The following is a 21938-nucleotide window of genomic DNA, read 5'->3' on the forward strand; positions in this document are numbered from 1 at the left end:
CCTCCTAATTCCCTTCTTTCCTGACTGTAGAAGGGTTAGTAGCTCTCCAGTTAATCAACCAGTTGTGACGTTCTACTAAGGACGACTGGACAGTGTCTGTGCACACTTAGGGTGACTTCACATACCAGCTGTCCAGAACAGTCTTGGCTTGCACACTATTGTCCTGTTTGTTATTAGCACTTCATTTTACTCTCTAAAATGTTCCGATAAAATTTATAGTCACTGTAACCCTTTTGAAGCCCAGCTCTAAAGAATGTGAATAACGTTTTAATCAATGCCACAAGTCGAGGAGAAGGTCCATTTTAGATATGAAAGGCTCAATAAAAGTAAGATTGAAATCATTTTTCCTATATTTTTGTAGATTTTCTCATTGAATTTAATTTGTAAACCTCTTGAGTAAAAAATAACATTTAAACTCATGTCCTATACAGTTTCATGATTTATGAGATAATATTGGCAATTGTTTGGCTACATAGCACATTTGAATATCTTTTCTACATTTGGGGTTTACTTCATTTTAGGAATCTTAGAAATCAGATCAGAAGCCAGATACCTTTTCCAGCTTCCCTTGATGCTAGGTTGAGGTGAATAATCCTGGCTGCACTATCAGCTGCATCTACCTAAGATCTTTGAATTTTAGGTAAGTTGAGTAAAGAAAGAAATAACTCATGAAATCCGTTCCAGCAAAGTGGTAGCTGTTTCAAAGGTTTCCAGAAGCGTTGGTGACATTCCGTTGGACTAGACAGGCTTTGGGGATTTATTCCTAGCTCTATGGAATATAAATCTGTTAATCTGTCCATTGTAGAGATATTTAATAGGTTTCATTTAGCTTAAAGTAGTCAGAATTGTTTTCTATTTCAGCAACAGAGATTGATGTCAATTTTATGACAACTATAATAATTATTCATGATGATTTTTTTTCTCATTTCTGTTTCCTGAAAATAAATACATTGCAAAATGCCTGATAGGAAAGGGAGAAGAAAATTCAGTCAAGGTCAAATTTGAAATTTGGGAGAAAATTTTTAGAGAAAATAACAAATCATGCAAAGGGATCTTATTCAGACAGTAAATTGTAGTTTAAAGCGGTATATTATTGGGCCGGCCAGTGGCACAAGTGGTTAAGTGCGCGCGCTCCTCTGCGGCGGCCCGGGGTTCCTCAGTTCGGATCCCAGGCGCGCACCAACGCACCACTTGTCAAGCCATGCTGTGGCAGCGTCCCATATAAAGTAGAGGAAGATGAGCATGGACATTAGCCCAGGGCCAGTCTTCCTCAGCAAAAAGAGGAGGATTGGCAGATGTTAGCTCAGGGCCAATCTTGCTCACAAAAAAATAAAATAAAGTGGTATATTATTTATTACTTCTTGATATCATTACTTATCAGATAATCTTTCCCAACTCTAGAAACTTGAAGAACAGCATTTGTTCTTTTGCAACATCTTATAGAGCAAAGAAGTGTTTTAAAATCACACTTCCATTTGAAATTTGAAACTCCTCCACCAACTAGAATTTTCCAAAGGATCTGCCTCTCTGAACTTATGTTTCCTTTTTTATTAAGTATCGTAATAACGTCCAAAGAATTAATGAGATTAATTGAGGCATGCTTAAATAATCTAGTATAGTGCCTCATTTGTTAATTTTCCTTCCTCTTGCTTTTCTTCAACACAAATTGGGCTGGCCCTGTGGCTTAGCGGTTAAGTGCGCACGCTCCACTACCGGCGGCCTGGGTTGGGATCCCGGGTGCGCGCCGATGCACCGCTTCTGCGGCCATGCTGCAGACACATCCCACGTACAGCAACTAGAAGGATATGCGACTATAATATACAACTATCTACTGAGGCTTTGGGGGGAAAAAATGGAGGAGGATTGGAAATAGATGTTAGCTCAGAGCCAATCTTCCTCAGCAAAAAGAGGAGGATTAGCATGGATGTTAGCTCAGGGTTGATCTTCCTCCAAAAAAAAAAAAAAATCATATAATTTTAATTTATATAAATTATCTCCCTTAAACCAAAATGTCTAAGATAATCAGAATTCCTTTATTTGAGAGACAGAAAGTATTTAAACTGAAAATGTGAGCATTGTGTTAAAACCACTGTTTTTCAGAAGGCATATGAGTGATTTGAGGGGTAAATTATACATTCTGGTTTTGAGAGATTTGTCATTGATTTCAGTCACATCACTACAGCAGGAATCAATAGTGACTGGACCGCAGCTGCACAGAAGTGCTGTAAGTGGGACTCTAGCAATGTATTCCAAAAGTCCTTCAAGAAACAAGCCTGGAAGGAGATATCTATCTGGGAGAATGATAGAAGCTTTATATCTAAAAACTATCCAGTGACCACATGAATTGGATATGACACTAAACACAGAGGTTGGACTGTCCCATCCCTATGGAACGATTTGAGTTATTATCCTGTCCATACATGGCTTCAAGGACCCCCTGGACGTGATCCTATCTCAGTTGTGGTCTGAGGTTTGCATACTCATTCCTTGGAAAGCAAAATGCTATAGAGCAGCTTTTCTTAAATATCAAGGTTCAAATGAGTTATCTCAGGATCTTGTGAGAATATAGATTCTGCTTCAGGTGAGTCTGGGGTGGAGTTTAAGAGCCTGCATGTCTCAGCAAGCTCCCAGTTGACACTGACACAGTTCATCCACAGCTTACTTGGTCCACAACTTGACTGAGTAGCAAGTAAGAGTGAAAGGCATCAAGGAACACCAATATGAAAGACAATTGGAAAAAAGAGATACTTCATCATTACCACCTGAACAAAAGAGACCAAAATGTGGAGCCAACATAAAAATACTCTTCTTTTCCCTTTCCAGATTGCCTTTTTCCTTTCCTGACTTAACTTGTTTTACACATTTCTTACACGGGAATAGCTATTGTTTTACCAGTTTAGATAACCAGTAATCTCTTACTTACAAGGTATATGGTAAATCATTAGTTAAAATAAAAAGGAAAAAGTTATATGTATTCTATAGAGGTACATGCCTGACATCTTATATAATCCTCATTTAACTTCTATAATTAGTATTTCTTATGTTAGATTATCCATCTTCTATGTGCAGAAAAATCGTCAAGTTTGGCACCTGGTAGCAGTTATTTCAAAACCTATTCCATTATTTGCCATCTAGGTGAGGTTAAGGAAGTGAGTTATTTTCTGGGCTTCTGTTTCTCTAGATGCAACATGTTCAAGGATGTTGAATGGGCTGGCTGACTGATGTAAAGCAGGTAAAGTGCTGCAAACCTGATACTTATTACCGTGTCTGTTTTTGTTCAACAAATTCTTAAAATAATTTTTTAAACATTGTCTTTTTTGATAATCCTGAAAGTACTGTGGCCCAGCTCATAAGAATATTTTTTCCTCAACTATATTTTAGAATGCATGCAATTTTGGAAAGAAACATACTTCTAATTAATTGCCACTTTACTTAGGCAAGTGATTTTTAAAAAATATCTGGTGTCTAAAAAGAAAAGTCATCTGCAAGTTTTAAAAAATCTCCTTGCAGCCACTATGTCTCCCAAATACAAAAAACAGTTTCAGGATAAGAATCAACTCTATCCTTTATAGAATTCACTGTTTAAAAAAAAAAAAATTATAGAGAAGAGGATCATCTTTGCAATATGTCAATGACTAACTTATATAATTGGTATTTTTTGAACAATGATTAAACCTCTCTGTGTGGAATAATTATCAACTTTGCACCTGATCATGACATTTTCAAAGCCACTATTTACCAACTATGTGAACTACATGCATGTGGAAACTTCCTTCTTGTTATCAACAGGCTCAGAAAAGCAAATCTGGACCTGGCTACTTGTACATACTTGGGAAGTCAGTTAGAAGAAGAAAGTCTTTATAGATCTAATTTACACTCTTAACATTTTTCTCTCTTTTCTCTTCAACATAATGTTATAAATTGAAGAAAAAAACCAAAAATACAATAAAATAAGTCTCAGTTTTTTTCCTGAAGAACACGTGAGCTATTATCTCATCAACTCAAAATGCTATTACCCCAACTCATAATAGCCATGAACTCCAGCTAAATTTATCATATGAACGTGTGTGTATTCCAAATACAAATGTATTCATATTGTGATTTTCAACTAAACTTGTTCAGTTTAATTTAATTATATAAACACATCAAGGGTTTTTGTTATGTTGTGTATGGTGGATTTTAAATATGAACAAATCTGAATTTATGGCATTGTTAAAAGTTTTTTCATTTAAAATATTAAATAAAATTAAAACATTTCAAAGGTTAATAAATAAAGCAGGCAATCACAACTTTGTAGAGCAAATTTGAGGAAAGCAATGCTTTCCATAGAAATTAATTTTATAAGCCAATTCTTAAAGATTGATCTTTGGATAATTAAAAAAAAAAAGACCAAAATTTTAGGTATAAGAACCCTGTTGCAAGAAGTAGATACATAGGCAACTCTTCCAGCATTAGCAAAGTTGAAACTCAGTCATACAGAACTTGAAAGGACTCCACTTCCAAAGTCCTCAGATATTGGAGGAAGATGAACCAGAGAGACTCCCTTAGTCTTACTGGTTAAGTTTTATTACCAATGTCTGAGTAATGAGGAAATAAAAACTATGCAAGGATTTCTGTATATCTTTTGAGGTTCATTTTATACAACTATGCATAGTAAACTGAAGCTCTACTGAGAATATAGTTTCATTCATTTTCAACATGTCCACTAAGGACTTGACAAAGTCCCAAATTAGAGACATCTCCATTTTTTAAGTAGTTATGGAACCAGGTGGAAACCTTGTGTTGCAGATTCCTTGGTCCTGTTTATCATTCTAAGCTGTGCTGACGTGTTTGCCTTCTGATAGGCTCACTATTTGCAGATCCATTTGGTATTGGCATATTCCCATGTTTAAAGTTCATTTAATGTGCAGAGTAGTGATCATTTGAACATTAAGAAAGTTTATTTTTTGCTTCCATCCTGTAGTCAAATAAATGATTCAGTTCTTTTGGATCTTATCTCCTGTCACTCTGCGTCTTGTGCAGTGTTCTGCATCTGAAAATTTTGTGCAAATAGTATACATGTTTTCATAAGAAAGGTCTATCATATCCCTTTTCTTTACAGAAATAGCAATTTCCAAAACAGGGACAAATCTAAGAATGGAACTCTCTTATCTTACTGGGCAGAAACAGAGATCTTGACTCTTCTATAAAACTATCAAACATTCTTTGGGGAGTAGCATTTCCTTTCTCTCTCTCTTTTTTTATTTTCCTGAGGAAGATTTGCCTTGAGCTAACATCTGCTGCCAATCTTCCTCTTTTTTTTACTTGAGGAAGATTAGCCCTGAGGTAACATCTGTGCCAATTCTCCTCCATTTTTTATGTGGGACACCACCACAGCATGGTATATGTCCACGCCCAGGATCAGAAACCGCAAACCAAGGCTGCCAAAGCGGAGTGTGCCGAACTTTAACCACTGGCCACAGGGCTGGCACCTTTCTCTCTGATTTAATAATCTTATGACTAGATAATTTGTAGTATAGAGAGAATGTATTTATTTAATACCTTTCTCTGTATCAGTTTCCTCATCTACAGTTTGGGTATAATATTGTATTTCAATGATGTGAATATACTATTATTGTAAGACTCATCATTACACACCACAGAGAAAGAAGAAAAGCAACCAATTAAATTGTTACATCACACATCAGCAACAGTACTGGATAACGTGTTAATCATTCCCATACATCTATTGTTGCTTGAAATTTTTTTCAAACATTTAAGGCATTTGGCAATTTCTCCTGCATTTAGTAGCAATGCATTGTCCATGATAGGAATCCTTTTGCATGTTTTTCGGGAATAAATGATTATACAGCCTCAAAGCCATGATTCTCAAATTTTAAGCATACAAATTACCTGGGGAGCTTATTAAAAAGTAGATTCTAATTTAGTAGGTCTGGAATGAAGCCTAAGACTCTGCATTTCTAATAAGCTCCCAGCTATCCAGGAGCAAACTTTGAGTAGAAAAGGCATAAAGCACTTGGTTGAGGCTTCCAAAGAAATTTGGAATTGTGTCATTTTTCAAATGGCAAACATATGCTTCACTATTTATTATTCACAAACTGTTCTGTCCCTGCGCCTTTCTGAATATAAAGTAACTTTCTGTTTTGATGTTAAACCAGCGGTTATTGTTTACAAAGACACTTTAAACAAATGTAATACCAATAATGTACCAAGCTCAAGTGAAATGTTTGTTTGAAAAGCTATGACCAAAGTTGTACATGGAGTGACAATGCTGGACTTCGCCTGAGCCTTGTGCTACTGCAAAGTGGTGAGAGTTGAAAAATCCCCACACCCTTTTGTGTTCCAAGAAACAGGCTGATGGCAAAGGACCATGTTGCCCTCTCATATTCCACTGTAAACCCTGCCTCCATTCTTCCTCAGGACCTCGTGTTTCCCTGTCTCCGTAAAGCACTAGGCCCTCTTCCTCTACTCTGAGCCGTTCCTCAATAGTGAATGTTCTCCCCAGTTGCAGTAGCCGGAATGAAATCATCTTCTTAATTGTTCAGTTCATACTGTCCTTCACAGCAGGCAGTGTCTATCTTCAGAGTACAGCATAGTGGATAAATACACAGACCCTAGAGTCGGATTAATTAGTTTTTAGTCCTGGGTCTCCTGCTTATTAGCTGTATAACCTTAGACAAGAGATGAAAACTCCCTAAACCGTCAAATCTCCATTTCAACATAACTACAAGGGAGATAGTAAAGTATTTTTACCTAATTACATACTTACCTGATCAAAAACCTGGGACTCCCATCCCACTTAGTTGAAAATCAAAAACCCATTCCTAGGGTCTCTCTGCCCCTTGAGACAGCCCCTTGTGTTGTTTCCTCCTTCCTAGGTATTCCACAGGTACTGTAAGGCTCCTTCTCATCATTCTCGTCTCTGTTATAATGCCACCTTCTCAAAAAGGTAGAATCCCTTCCTTGAAATCCTTATCTGAAAAACTCCTCCCACTCATCACTATCTATTCCCTTCTTGTATTATAATAATACAAACACTTGCATATCTGCCATTTTAATGGTTTGTTTACTGACTGTTTCCTCATGAGAACATAAGCTCCAAACAGGGCAAGCTACAAAATTTATGGGCCCCAGTGAAAAACGAAAATGTCAGGTTCTTCGCTCAAAAACAGGTATAGAAGTATAAACCTTTCTCTTTTGTTCCTGTACTCTCTCACTCTCAACTTGTCATGGTGGTTTTATTTGCTATTTAATAGGGTATTCCAAGTAAAGGAATATTTTAAATTATTAGCAATGAATTTTACCATTCACCTTTTTATCATGCAATACCAGTTTAAACAAAAATGAGAGAGAATTAACTCATGCAAAAATCACAGAAATTATACAGTTCATACATATTGTTCTAACCAGAACAGTAGAAATATGTCACAATTCTACTCTTTTTTATTTGATTTCTTAGTACATGCACATTCTACCAGTACTCTCTACCTTTGGCTTACTGATGAATAAGGAAGGACTGACTAAAGGGAAAAGAAACTATGGATTACAATATCTTCTTATTTCCTTCTATGTCATCATTTTCTGGGTATGTGGTTGGCAGCTTTTATAAGTTACTTATCTTGTATTTGCTTTGAATCTCACTGAATTCTCATGCATCAGTGGTCCACCAGAATTCTGCGGTCACGGGGCATCATAAATGCTATATGTGAATGGCACAGAAAGGAAGCATGCATATTGTATGTACCTCTTCTGCTCATGCTCTTTCTCCGTTCTCACATCAGCCTTCACATACAAAACACAAGTTCAACAATAAAATTAATAATTTCAAGACAGTAAAGCAGAGCATTAAACCAAGAGAGGCGTTCTTCTGAACATGGGGCGCAGATCACATGCCCATGAAGCCAAACTAGTTCTGTTAGCTCAGGAACCCTCCAACTGGTTAGTCCTGTACTACTGATGATCAGAACAATGCTGGGCATGCAGAAAATAAAGAACTACTTTTGAATAAGTAAAAGAATACATGAATATTTATGGTGAGGGTTACATATTACACGCATCCCTTTCAAAGTACCTGATACATATTAAGTTATCTATTAATAGTGATATTATTATTATCATTATTACATGTTAATAATTTCCAAGTTACTTCTGGAAAATGTTTCTTGGACCAAATTTCTACTTGCGCATTCTCTCTAGTCATAGGATTAGTTTATGTGGATTGAATGAGGGAAAATACAAATGAATTAACTTGACTTCCTGCTAGCATCTCAAGTAAAAGTTTTGGTGAAATAGTAGGTTGAATTTAATGAAACTTTTGGGTTAAATATAGTTCAATTACCTATATGTACATTGTACTCAATTACCGTACATAAATGTCGTAACTTATGTATATTTGGTCTCTGAAAAACATTAGCACTTCAATTTTACTATGTAACTCAAGACTTAGAATAAACAGTGGGAGCTTATTGTCAGGATCATCTTCCAACTCTGTTCCCAAATGGCTTTGCTATGAAGAGATATCTAAAATCTCCATCTGTGGAAATTTTCCAAGGCTCAAAGCTCTAGTGCAGTTAATGTTAGCATTGGATGGGGAGCAGTTATGCTGACATCTTCCATTTTTAAATAATTCAAGAGCCTAGATTCCCTCTATAAGCTTGTTTCACAGAAGGTGGAGTTAAATATCTTGATCTCTCTGGTCAGAATATTTTTCTGGAATAATGTCAAATTAGGTTCTAAATAATCGATCTACAAATATTTGCAGAATATCTCCATGGATGAGTCAGAGTAATTGGACTGAGAGGGAGTGAAGAAGGTATAAGACATTTTAGTGCATTCATATGATTTTTTTAAAAGACTTCAATGACGATTTTAAGACAGTATATATTTAATAACCAGTGAATAGTATTTAGCTTAAGGTTTGGCCACTGTATCAAAGGATAAAGACTTACAAAACCAAACAAAAAATACAGCTACTTAAAATATATACACGTTTACATTTTTCTCATACGACAGTTGGAGTATAAGCATTCCAATAATGAGGTGGTAGCTGCACACAGTTGGGGACTGCAAGACAAAATAGGAAACAAATATGTGTTCAATGGAAAACCTTGCATTCTCTATAGTGCACCCTTTAGAGTTATCTGATTCTGAATCTGTGGGAACTATTTGACAACTCTGTTATTGTAGATAATTGATAGCAATGCAAAATTATTCTTCTCTATACATACACAAATGAACTCGGTGCCAAAAGGCAACATTTACTCCTCCACTTTTGCCTTTATTTTCACATTCATTATAACATTCTGAATTCATGTGTTCTGTTCTTCAGACGCTTCCTTTAAACTGATTGTTAACACCTTACCAGTTTCCTCATCAATGATTTATATGAAATCCTTAATATATGTTAAATTTTATATCTGTAAGAAAGTCAAGATTTTACCTTTAAAAATATTATCTTTTAACAGGACTCAGGATCCCTCTTATCATTTTACTCTGCCATCTACAACATGTAACTTACATGTCATAATCTAAGATATCTGTTCCAAATCCTACTATGCTGTCCACATTCCATGTAGCGGGGCTTAGAGAAGACAAAGGAGAGGCCAAGCCTCTTTTCTTTCTGGAGGTAGCACACTTCCTGTCCACTCACTTCTTATTGTCCAGAATTAAGTCAAACAACATACTTCTAACAATAGACGCTTGGATATGTTGTGTTTAACAGATCAGTCATGTGCCCACGATCAAACTTTAAATTCTAATTACTAAAGAAAAAAGGGATCAACAGACACTGACCGATAACTGGCAATCGCTGTCACAAGTAGTTATATGAAGTGACCAAGACTGCCTTAATGTCCCCCTCAGCTTGAATAATCTTTAGATAGGCTCCTTCCTAACTCTAAGCACCTGTTCCCCCTTTTCTTAGAGCATTTACCTTAGAAAATTTGCAATTGTAAACTCTTTCCCTGCCCTTTTGAGATGTAAATCTCTTTAAAAGCCTGTTGCATGATTTACAACCCAGAAATGTATTTCTCAAGGACCTGGGAGTCATCCTTTTGAAATGTAATCATCAAGGTAGATGGAACTCCTATCTCCCAGTCTCTGTGGGAGGTGAGGGACCTTCAATAGGCCAGTGACAATGACCCAACACAGCCTAATCATAGAAAAAAAAAATTTGCAAATCCGGAAATAACTCAATGGGATCCACCCATTGTGTCCCATTGATCAACCTCTCTCCAACCATCCTCCAGCACTTTTGCACTAGCTCAACCTCTGCATTTTGTTTAGTGAAGTTAAGCTCAGACTGTGTTTTGGTCTCTCTCCTCTATTGGAGGTGAACTCAGACTGTGTTCTGATCTCTCGCCCCTATTGCAGCAGCCTTTAATAAAGTCTTCCTTCCCTGTTTAACATTGCCCAGTGTAACTTTTGCTTTGATAGGAGATTTGGAGACAGCAAGCAAAACAATGTGCTAAAGTTATCTGGGAAGACATCATGGAGAAGGGATTGACTTGTGTCTTAAAAGACTAGTAGGTCTTTCATATGTGGAGGGGTACAGAGATTCATATTCCAGATAAAAGAAGTAGCATGCAATCTAGTACAGGGAAAGTTTCTTCTGACACGAAAATTCAACTATTTAAGATTCAGCTAAACTCAGATGCAGGCAAGTAAATGAGTGAAGCAGCCCCATTGTAAAACAAATGGAATGATGGGGACTGTGAAATAGACAGCTCACACCCCTTCTGAGGAGGCAGCCCTGTTCAGTCCCGTGTGGTTGCTACATTGTCAGATTTCTTAATTTTTCTAAATAAACTGGAATATGGAATTTTATTTTGGACTTCAATTTCATCTACGTATAACTAATTCAAATTTAGAAAAACATATGGGGATACAATCAACAACTAGGCTACCCAAAATGTGCTTTACTTTGTAACTTTTTAAATAAAAATGGCTAATATTTGAGGTATTAAATAACAGAAAGAGAGGTGTGTTTAGTTGGAATGTAAATTACTTCCTGATTTTGTCACTGTGGCAACTGATTTTTTTGAGTCTTGGTTCCCTCATCTGAAATCCAGATAATAACCACGCATAGGATTGGTTTATTGATATTGAGACAACGTACACAAAAGTATTTGGAAAATGGTAAAATGTAATATAGAGTATGAGTTACAGAAGAGTTTATAACATAGAAATTAAACATGGTGGCACAGGCACTTGTCCACATAGTATCCTATTTGCAAAATGAATATAAAAACCATGTTTATTTCATAGGACTGTGCTGAAGATTAAGCAAGATAACCCATAGAAGGTTTTCAGCCTGGTTTGTATCAAGTACATAATAAAGCCAGTGACTATTAGTAGGAATAAGAGTAGACAATAGCATAAACCATGATCCCTCTTGGTCAGTAGGAATAATGGCACCTTCTTGAGAACAGCTAAAGTGGAAGAAAAAAACAAACGAAAAAATCACACCACAAAGGTTGCCAATTATCTGTGGAATATTAATGCTCATTTTATGCTGATGTGGCTTTAATGTTAATTGGGAATCCAGAGCCTTCCCTTATGCACATAATGAATATTCTTTCTCATGCCCTACTTATTCATCCCTGACAATTACTAAATTAATTACTTCAAATCTGAGCTCATACCAATTCTTAACCCTTCAGGTTTGTACTCGCTGTGGAAATTAAATTTGGTCCTCTGAAGTATTTTCACTACTGATTTAAATATGTAAATAAAATGTCTATAAAATATGATTGAAGGTCTTTTGAATATAATTATGTAGCAGATATAAGATTTGAAAATGCAGGTCTTATAAAAAGCCTAGTTTGATCAAAAGCTGTCAATGCAATTTCTTGATATTGACATTCCTTGACCTCTGTGTTCACATAACAAGCAAACCTGAAATAGAATACAACTCTGAGGAATATGAAATCTACTATTTACTTGGCTAAAAACTGGTAAGAATCCATTAAATTAATATGAAAATATAAAACTTAATATGCAGACAACATATATCTTAGCATTACTTAGTGACTTTCTTCTTGGGTGTCAACTGAGCAGAGAGAGATACATATATGAACAAGCAAATGGCTATTAAAACAAAATATCTGAGCTTTTCGTGGTTGAAAATAAAATCAGCAGGAAATTTTGATAACCTTATTTTTAAAAAGTCAAACATCATCTCCAAAATAGTTTGGTTAATAAATTGAATTGTTAATTCCCAATTTAATATTTTGACCCTGCCCTTAAATAGTAAATATATATATATTTTTTTTTTTTTTTACCTATTGTTGACTCTTAGTGATTTTATTTATGCTTTGGAGCAAATCATTTTCTGGTTTTATGCTTTGTTATTGGTTTAGATTAGGATATAATATATCTCACTCGATAAATAGTAAATTCCTGTCTTTGATTTGCATGACATTGAGAGGCGTTAACACCACAGCATCACAAAAGGCTACTGCATCACCATAGTGCTAAACAAAAACATAAAGAAGAAGTTGTTGACATAAAAAACATATTCCACACAGTGGAATATTATTTAGTCTTAAAAAGGAATGCAAATCTGACACATGCTACAACACAGTCGAATCTTAAAGACATTATATAAAGTGAAATACAGTAGGCACAAAATGACAAAAATTGTATGAGTCTACTTCCATGTGGTACCTAGAATAATCAAATTCATAGATACAGAAAGTATAATGCTGGTTGCCAGCAGCAGGGAGGAGAGGGGAATAGGGAGCTATTGTTTAATGGGTACAGAGTTTCAGTTTGGGAAGATGAAAAAATTCTGAAAATGAATGGTTGTGATGGATGCACAACAATGTTGAATGTGTTCATGCCACAGGCATGAACACATTTATTAAATAAATATTTAATAAATATTTAAATATTTATTAAAATATACATATACGCTCCAAAAATGGTTAAAATGGTAAATTTTGTTAGGTATATTTTACTACAATTAGAAAAAGACTTATTCCAATATTCTTTTAGAGTAAATGTAAGTTGTCAATGATAGTGGGAAGAAGATACACACTTTGAAATGAGGTCATTAAGCTAAAATGCGAGAGTACATAAAAGCACAGCAAACCAAATTTTCTTATTCAGGTTCTCGTCAGTTTTTGACTTTGGTCTTAATTACTTTTATTCTGGAGAAATGATTTTTTATATGTCTCCATTTCTCATTCTTCAATATTGACCAAGATAAACACTGTATCTGTATAATAGTTTCTATATTTTCGGAGCAAACTCCCTAGCTTGAAACAATTTTTCTTTTAAATAGAAAGACTAAATAAATGTAAAGGCTAATACAAAATTCCTGAAGGATATTTAGTACTCATCCAGATTCTATTTAAACGTGGTAAGATGGAAAAACTAAAGAAAAAAATTCCTTGCAAATTATCTATTTTATTTCCCCTTAGATTTTATTAAAGATTTGTGAGTCAACATAATGGTTTTCAAACAGTCAAGATTATCATCTGAAGTTGGCCTGTCTTCTGGTAGAAACACAATGCATTTTCAGAATAACCAGATTCTATAGTATTTATGCATATGACATCTAAAAGAGAGGCATGCCAATTTCTGGAATTTCCCTTCTCATTGTCAAAATCACATTGATTCAAAGAAAGAATAAATATGATCTGCCAATATCCAGAGAACTTTTATTAACAGATGTAAGACTAGCACAAAAATCTTCCAACTTCTAGTCCTGTGTTTTCCTCATTATAATAGCACTAAATATGTTCTTACTTAGTTCCCGTTCCAGATCTATTTAGCAAATATTTATTAAAATATCTATCGTAAGATATATGTTAAACTAAATATAGTTTTTCAATCCCCTATTCACAATCTCATTATCAAAATCTCTCTGTAAATGGAAAAGTTTTTTTAGGTTTACATTATTAAACATTTTGTCACCAAACCCTGATCCGGAGTGAAAAGAGATTATTTATAGTTCCACATACTGTGAATATTTTTATCTCCCACTGCATTAATATGAATGATTATGGGGTGCTGCCCCAAATACTGAAGGGAACATTGCATAATAAATATATACACCATCTTATCTTTGTTAAAAAAAATGGAATTTTGAAATATATCTCATTCCATGTGTTTTGTGTAAAGGATTTTGGGCCTATAACTAAAACCAATTTCTAAATATTAGTGGTCATCAAAAAAACAATTATATTCTCAGGGGGAGCACACAAGTTGTGAATGAGTATATAAATCATTTCTTTTAGCTTAGAGATAAATTAGGTTCCATTTATTACATAAATAATACATTATTTCCAGATTTTCGTGCTGTTTAGGTAAGTATTTATTTTGTTGTTTTATCGTTTTTTTTTTTGTTTAACAATGTAAGGGAATTCAGTTTCTTAGTTCATTTCTATTCTCAAATGGCCATCAGATCTAATTCCGATATATATAAATGCCAGAAGTGCAGTACATTTTAGATGGAAAAAAAGGACTGCTTTGTTTTTCCAACTACCATAGATTGAAGACAATAGATTAAAAAAAAGTGTTGTGAAAATATAACATGATATTGACAAAGACTCTAATAGTCTCCACTTCTCAACTGCTTGGAATAAAAAAAAAATAGGTGTAACTAAATTTAATAGGGCCGTTATCCTAGAGGAAAAAAAAACCTCTTAAATTACTTTCTCATGTTTTACGTCTCCCCAAACAATACTGTCTTTATTATGTACCATGAGGAAATTGAAAAGCCTGATAAATGGAATAATGTTCTCAGCTTCACAGAATCATCCTGAGGCCTCTTGGGAAAATGTGCCCTTTTAATAGATCTCTCTCCTCCCACAAACAGACAGATCATCAATTCCTTAAAATTGATTAAATTAAAGAAGTATGTTCTCTCATGATGATGAATAGTCATATTTGACTACTAAGATATAATCAAGGAAAACTCAGTTGGATATATTTATTATGAATTTTTCCCACTTGAAGTAGTAAAATGGACGACATGCTAGTGATAATCTATCTGAAATTGAGGAAAGCTTTTGTTCTCTTACACCAAGCTATTGATCGGCAAGGACGGCCCTAGGGTAGAAGGAGCAGAGACCTATTGAAATGGATTGGAAATAGGCTCAACTGTGGATACAGACACTATCAATAAAAGGATTAAAAAACAAGCAAACAACCTTTGGCCCCCTCAAAAAGATCTTGATAGATCAGATAGCAGAGGACATCCAAGGAGAAGAGGCAGTTTTAGGTAGGATCATCTTTGCTATTATTTGACTTTGAGAAATACCTTTCAGAAAGAATAATAGAATAATAAAGAATCAGATTAAATAAAAACAATGGTTATATATACATACATATATATGATTTTATACATATAAGAATATATAAATTATATACGTATATATTTTTTTAATTTAGGTAATTTTCCCAATTGTCTTTATAAGTAAAGAATTAGTTGCCAGACTTTTACATTTAAAAATGTGTTTTTATACATCATGATGCTTTAAATAGTAACAGTCAGAAACTCCCACTTCGAAATAGCTAAAATACTAAGAAAATTTATTTTCTCACCTAAAGTTTCCAAATTTAGCGTAGACCTCTAAACACAATTTGATCAGGAATTCAATAATATCACCAAAGACTTAGATCCTTTCCATCTTCTTGTTCTAACATTTCTCAACGTCAACTTCTTTCTTTCTAAGGCTATTTTCTCTCTTGGCTGCCTAATATCTGCCAGTGTTTAGAGAGGAACAGCCAGATACAATCAACTAATGATCAAGAAGCCATCCCTTCCTGTGTTCTTTTATTAGGAATGAGAAAATCTTTCTAGGAACATCTACCATTTTAATTTATGACTCCTTGGACAGAACTAGCACACATGTCCATTCCTACCGAGGTCATTGGCAAAAAAAAATAAAAAAGAGAGAGAGAGAGATTCATCTGACTGACTACAAAAAGCCATCTGAGATTACATGGATGCTGGGAGCTCTACCACCATAACCTCAAAGTAAATGTTTTATGTAGAAACTTAATTTTAGATAGTTTAAAAATATTTGATAGCAAACTCCAGATTGTTTTATGTGTTTTTAGAAATATAAAGGATCTGGTGATAAATTTGGTGATGTATTTAGTAAGTTTGTAAAGTTCAGAGTGAAAAAAGCTTAAGACAGCTAAAAGGATTTAAACATTTCTGAATTGCATGCAGTTTGAATTAACTTTATGCATATAGAATTGTCATTTACTTTTTCACTTCTCATGGGAAAACTAAAATACTCCAGATGCTCATTTTATTTCTTTATATGTTCTGTACGTCCACTCTTAATCCACTCTTAATCACCTGAATCTCTTATTTATTCTTTTTTTTTGTTTCAACTTTTAATCAACGCTTAAGCCTGCTGTTTTTCTTTGCAATTCTATACTCCAATTCAACTTTTTAAAAATATAATCCTAATTCTTTCTGCTTTTCCTATTTTGTGGAATCATTTCTATAAGGATTTTTTTAAAAACCTATACCCCCAAAATAAAGCATGAAGTCTGAAAAACCGCATTCTTTTGAAAAACCGTTCTGTATGTATACCAAAAATAATGTGATTCAAAATGGAGCTATAAAGAAGTTTGGAAAGTACAGAATCAGTGTTATAGTATTTCCTCTATTTATTCTTAGACTTACTATTTCTGATCTTTTGGAGAAATAAAATGCATTGTATCTGTAGATTTAGCTATTATCAATGATTACTAAGAGAAATTTCCTTTCATTTTCAATTACCCTTCCCACTTCCTATGTACCTTCCGGGGACTCCTGAAGTACACTTGTTTCCAAAAAGTAAAGCTCTTGGGACCTCACGTAGCACATGGCATATTCAATATGCACTTTAAATGCATTAATTAATAATCCACTAACATTTGCTTCAAAAAATGTAAGGAAGAGTTCCCTTATAAAAATAGAGAATCTGGGGTTAGCATTCAAAACTTCCAGACATCTACACATATGCTTCTGTGCCTGGTATTCCGGTGATCCTTGTGAAGCCAGTAAAGCTGCTATCCAATCTTGTTGTGTCCTTATTTAATACGAGACTGATGTAGGAAGAGCTACTATTAAATTGTAAAGTAGTGTGCAGTACTAGGTAAAGGATCTATGAATTTCACTGAGGCCTGTCAAAATCGAGCAGCTAATAATCCTATAGACAGCCTGGAAAGCATAGTGCATGTGAGCCCAGGGTGAAGAGTTTATCTTTATTACCCTTCTTAAAGTATCTCTCTATCTTGTTGAATTGCACAAGTCAGATAACCCTGTGGCCACATGATCTATGTTCAGGATAGAAAAAAATAAGTAGAACTTGTAAGACTATTTGTTGCTGTTGACAAAGCTAAACTTCTCCACAAGACAGCACTTATTTTGTTGTAAAGAGCACAGAAGTAGGAATTAAAATACCTGAGTTTTGAGAACCATCTTTTCCACTTATTAGCTTTGTGACTGCAGTTTGCATATTTGCCAGATATTAATTGATTGCAAAGAATAGAAACCCATGCAGATAAGCTTAGGTTAAAAGGGTGAGAATAGGTTATCAGTGCAAACCAGATGTAGTTAAGCCTTCTAAAGTATTGGGATCATTCTTTCTCTTAAAACCTAAATACCATAACTCTAGATTTCTACTCAAGTATCCTAATTTCGTCTATTCCATGCTGGTTCCATCACTACTCCTGATGTTGCTTCCTTCATCATGACTCCAATGAATACTGGCTTCCACTGATGCCTTCCAAGGCCATTAGTGGGCTTCATTGATGAACACAAATGCAAGTCTTCCACAGAATATTCAGAAAAATATAAATAATAATTTGTTTTCTGGTTATCTTAGATTTACAGTTTCAAATTTTATAGTGTAAATATAGAACAATGCATCTTCCAACCATGTTTCTCTTGAACTTTTTAAATTTGTTATATTTTTTTCCAGAAGTTTCAGCTCTTATCCTACTATTTAGTTGTTTGAAGCAGCTTAGTCTAGTATAGACCAAAATGGTTTAAATTTAAAATAACGTGTAATTGACTCTGCAGAATAGATAGAATAAGAATCCTTTATTCAGTGTTTAGCATGTTAATTACTTTTTAAGAAATACTTCTAATTTAAGTCTTATGAGATAATACTCTATGATGTAGGCATTCTCATTTTATGAAGGAAAAACTGGAGTTTAGAGATGCTTAAGGAAAAAAAATAGTGTCATCAGATTAAAGAACTTTATATGATAGTGATTTATCTGAAGATAATTTAGGGTAAAGTATATAATGTTAAAATTAAATATTTGTCTGGCACTCTTATGTCAAATATCAGATGTCAATATCAGTGATTAATGAATTCATCATATTTCACCCAATTTATAATATTGAAGTTAGTTGAAAAGAGAAATGTAACATGTGACAATGTTATGGACTGAATAGTTTCTCCCTCAAGTTCATATGTTGCAACCCTAACCCCCATTGTGACTGTATTTGGAGACAGGTCCTTTAAGGAAGTCGTCAAGGTTAAATGAGGTCATAAGAGTGGGGTCCTAATCCAGCAGATCTAGTGTTCACATTAGAAGAAAGGCCATGTAAACCAGGAAGAGAGATCTCACCAGAAACCAATCCTGCCAACACCTTGATCTTGGATTTCTAGCCTCCAGAACTGTGAAAAAATAAATTTCTGTTGCTTAAGCCACCCAGTCTGTGGTATTTTGTTATGGCAGCCCAAGGTAATACAGACAATAAAATGACCTTGCTATATTTCATGTGTTTTGACATTTTTATTGTTAAAGATTTTTTAGGACTCTATGAAAATAAATTTAAAGTTTCAAATTTTAGTAAAATAATTCAAATTCTTTGTTCCTTATTAATGAGTTTCATGCTCATGGTAATTATGAGCTATATCTTGAGAATAAAGATATTATAAATAAAAACAGATTAAAACAATATTAGAGGGCCCGGCCCGGTGGCGCAAGCGGTTAAGTGCACGCGCTCCACTGCGGCTGCCCGGGGTTCGCTGGTTCGGATCCCGGGTGCGCACCGACGCATTACTTGGCAAGCCATGCTGTGGCGGCGTCCCATATAAAGTGGAGGAAGATGGGCACAGATGTTAGCCCAGGGCCGTCTTCCTCAGCAAAAAAAGAGGAGGATTGGCGGATGTTAGCACAGGGCTGATCTCCTCACAAAAAAAAAAAAAAAAAAAAAAACAATATTAGAGTATTTTTAATATCTTACCATGTCAAGGTAAAAAAGCATGTTTTCTCTAATTTTATATTATTATGTTATAGTAATGGGTTTGAAATCATCTTAGAGATATCCAGTCAATCTGGCCAATATTTTTATATGAAGACACCAAGGTCCAGAGAAGTTAAGTGATTTGTTAAAGGTCAGAGTTAAGTCCTGGCAAATATGAGATTATAACCAGTCTCCTATATCCAGTTAATATTTCTTCCTGCTGCTTTCTTAAATACTTTCCTTCATATAGAATGTTTTTTATGCAAGAACTGAGAAAATGGAGTTAAGTTTTATGTAGATTAAAAAAGATGGGAAAAAGATTATGGCTTCTAGGAGATTTAATAGTAAACAAACAACTAATTTGGGAATATCGATGCTAGTTACATTTTTCTCTTATATTCTGCTGTATTGTACATGACATTTACCCACTCCCCTACTCCATCTTGAAACTACATCATATGAACTATCATTTGGCCTCGAAGGTCACTAGACCAGGATAGACGAGAGATGAGAGAGAAACAATGATTCTTAATCAATGATTCTTAAGCACCTTGGCCCACACATCACTTTTGCTCTCAGTTTATTGACAAGAATCAATCAAATGACTTCAACCTAACTGTAAAGGTGCCTGTGAAGTGTAGGGGGAGCTATGAACTAAATTGTGTCCCCTGAGAATTCATATGAACCCCTAATCCCTAATGTGCCTATATTTGCAGATAGGTCCTATAAGGAGGTAATCAAGGTGAGGTCATAGGGTGGGGCCCTGATGTATAAGATCTATAAGAAGAGACACCATAGATCTCCCTCTCTCAATCTCTCCATATGTGCACACAAGGAAGAGGTCAGGTAGGTACACAGTGAGATGGTGGATGCCTACAAGCCAAGAAAAGCAGCTTCAGAATGAAACCTACCTTGACTGTACCTTGATCTTGGACTTCTCATCCTCCAGAACTGTGAGAAGGAAATGTCTGTTATTTAAGCCACCTAGTCTGTCGTATTTTGTTACGGCAGTCTGGGGTGACTAATACGGGGGGACAATGAATACCTGGTAAGTTATCTCTCTCCTCTTTCTTTGGTTATTATTGTTGTTGTTGATATTGTTATTATTATAATAATTATTATTTTAGTTTACAATCTCCTTCTCCATATTGGAAATTAGATGCAAAGCAGACCATATTCTTTGATTTGAAGTTTTCTTTGTCAATAGCAAATGTGTCATAGATAAGGACATTTTTGCATTTAGAAAAATTTTGCATTATGTGGTTGTGGCATTGGGTCAGGAGAGCCAGTACAGTTTACTGGTTAAGAACATGAACTCTAAAAGCGATCTGTCTGGATTTGAATTCTAGCTCTACCACCTTCTAGCTGAATGACCTTGGAAAAATCAACACACCTCTTTGTTGCATCAGTTTTCTCATCTGTGAAGCATGGATGATCATTCGCCTAAGTCGTAGGGTTGTTATGTCAGTTAAATAAGTTAATATTTAAAAAGTGAGTAGAACAATGCTTGGCACAGAGTAAGTGTTATTAATATGTTAGTTACTAAATTAAAAAAATAAATAAAAAGTGGATTTGTCAGAGAAAGTTAGAGGTGGAAAGCTACTTTATAGATTGACTAAAGGTACAAACGCAACTAGGTTCTTAACATTAGAGTCTTATTAACTTGATTTTTAATTTTGCATTCCTGAACATTTCTGACACCTTAGAGAGTAGTGAAGTCCCAGGACATGCTCCACATAACAAGATGTTTGACAGCCAAGTAAGTTTGAGGAATTCTGTGTATTAAATCAGTTGAAAAAGAAGTCATTCAGAAGAGAAACTGTTTAAATTTGTCTAGCCAAGAGATTTGCTAACTTATTTTGAATATGCATACTTTTAGCAACACATTTGAACATCCTGAGAAACTAATGTTCCATGGAGTACCCTGTGGAAAATGCTGTCATAGAAAAATCCTAGCAAGTATTAGGAAACAATAAAACACGGCTCAGTTAACTGGAATGTCGTGAAGTAGACAGCAAGTCCCTGGGACCTGAAGCTACTCTATCCACTATGGTTGGAGTATGTGAAAAAGCAGTAGGAAGACCTAACTAGGGCCAGATGCTTAGAGGAATCTCTTTCTGTTGCTTATTATAACTGAAGCACTTGGTCAAAAGTCAGACTAGACATAAAGGTGACTTGATATTGAGTTGGAGGGTTGGGTTATTGTATTTTAAATACTTCCTGCCTAAAGTGAATATTGGCCTTAAGAATGGTACTGAGGTCACATATTGAAGCTTCAAGGCCTCACCCATTAGCATTATGGTTGGCAAACTTCTTTAAAGGATCGAATAGTAAGTATAGTTGACTATGTGGCTATGTGGTTTTTATCACAACTACCCAATATTGTCATTATAGTAGTGAAAGCAGCCATAGATCATGCATAAATAAATAAACATGACTGTGTTCAAAAAATACTTTATTTATTATCACTGAAGTTTGAATTTCATATAATTTTCATACATCACAAAGTATTATCCCTTTTAAAAGCCATTCTTAGCTCACAGAGTATGCAAAACAGTGGGCAGGATTTATCCCACAGTTTACAGACCTGTCTTTTTAGAAGACAAAAGCTGAGTTATGACAGTATCTAATAGGTGTTATATCAGACACTAATTTTAATACTAAAAAGGCTCTACTCTAGAGTGAACAATGTAACTGGCTTAAGATTAGGTTATCAATCTCTTGG

The sequence above is a fragment of the Diceros bicornis genome, chromosome 8 (assembly GCF_020826845.1).
Source record: "Diceros bicornis minor isolate mBicDic1 chromosome 8, mDicBic1.mat.cur, whole genome shotgun sequence".
Lineage (NCBI taxonomy): Eukaryota > Metazoa > Chordata > Mammalia > Perissodactyla > Rhinocerotidae > Diceros > Diceros bicornis.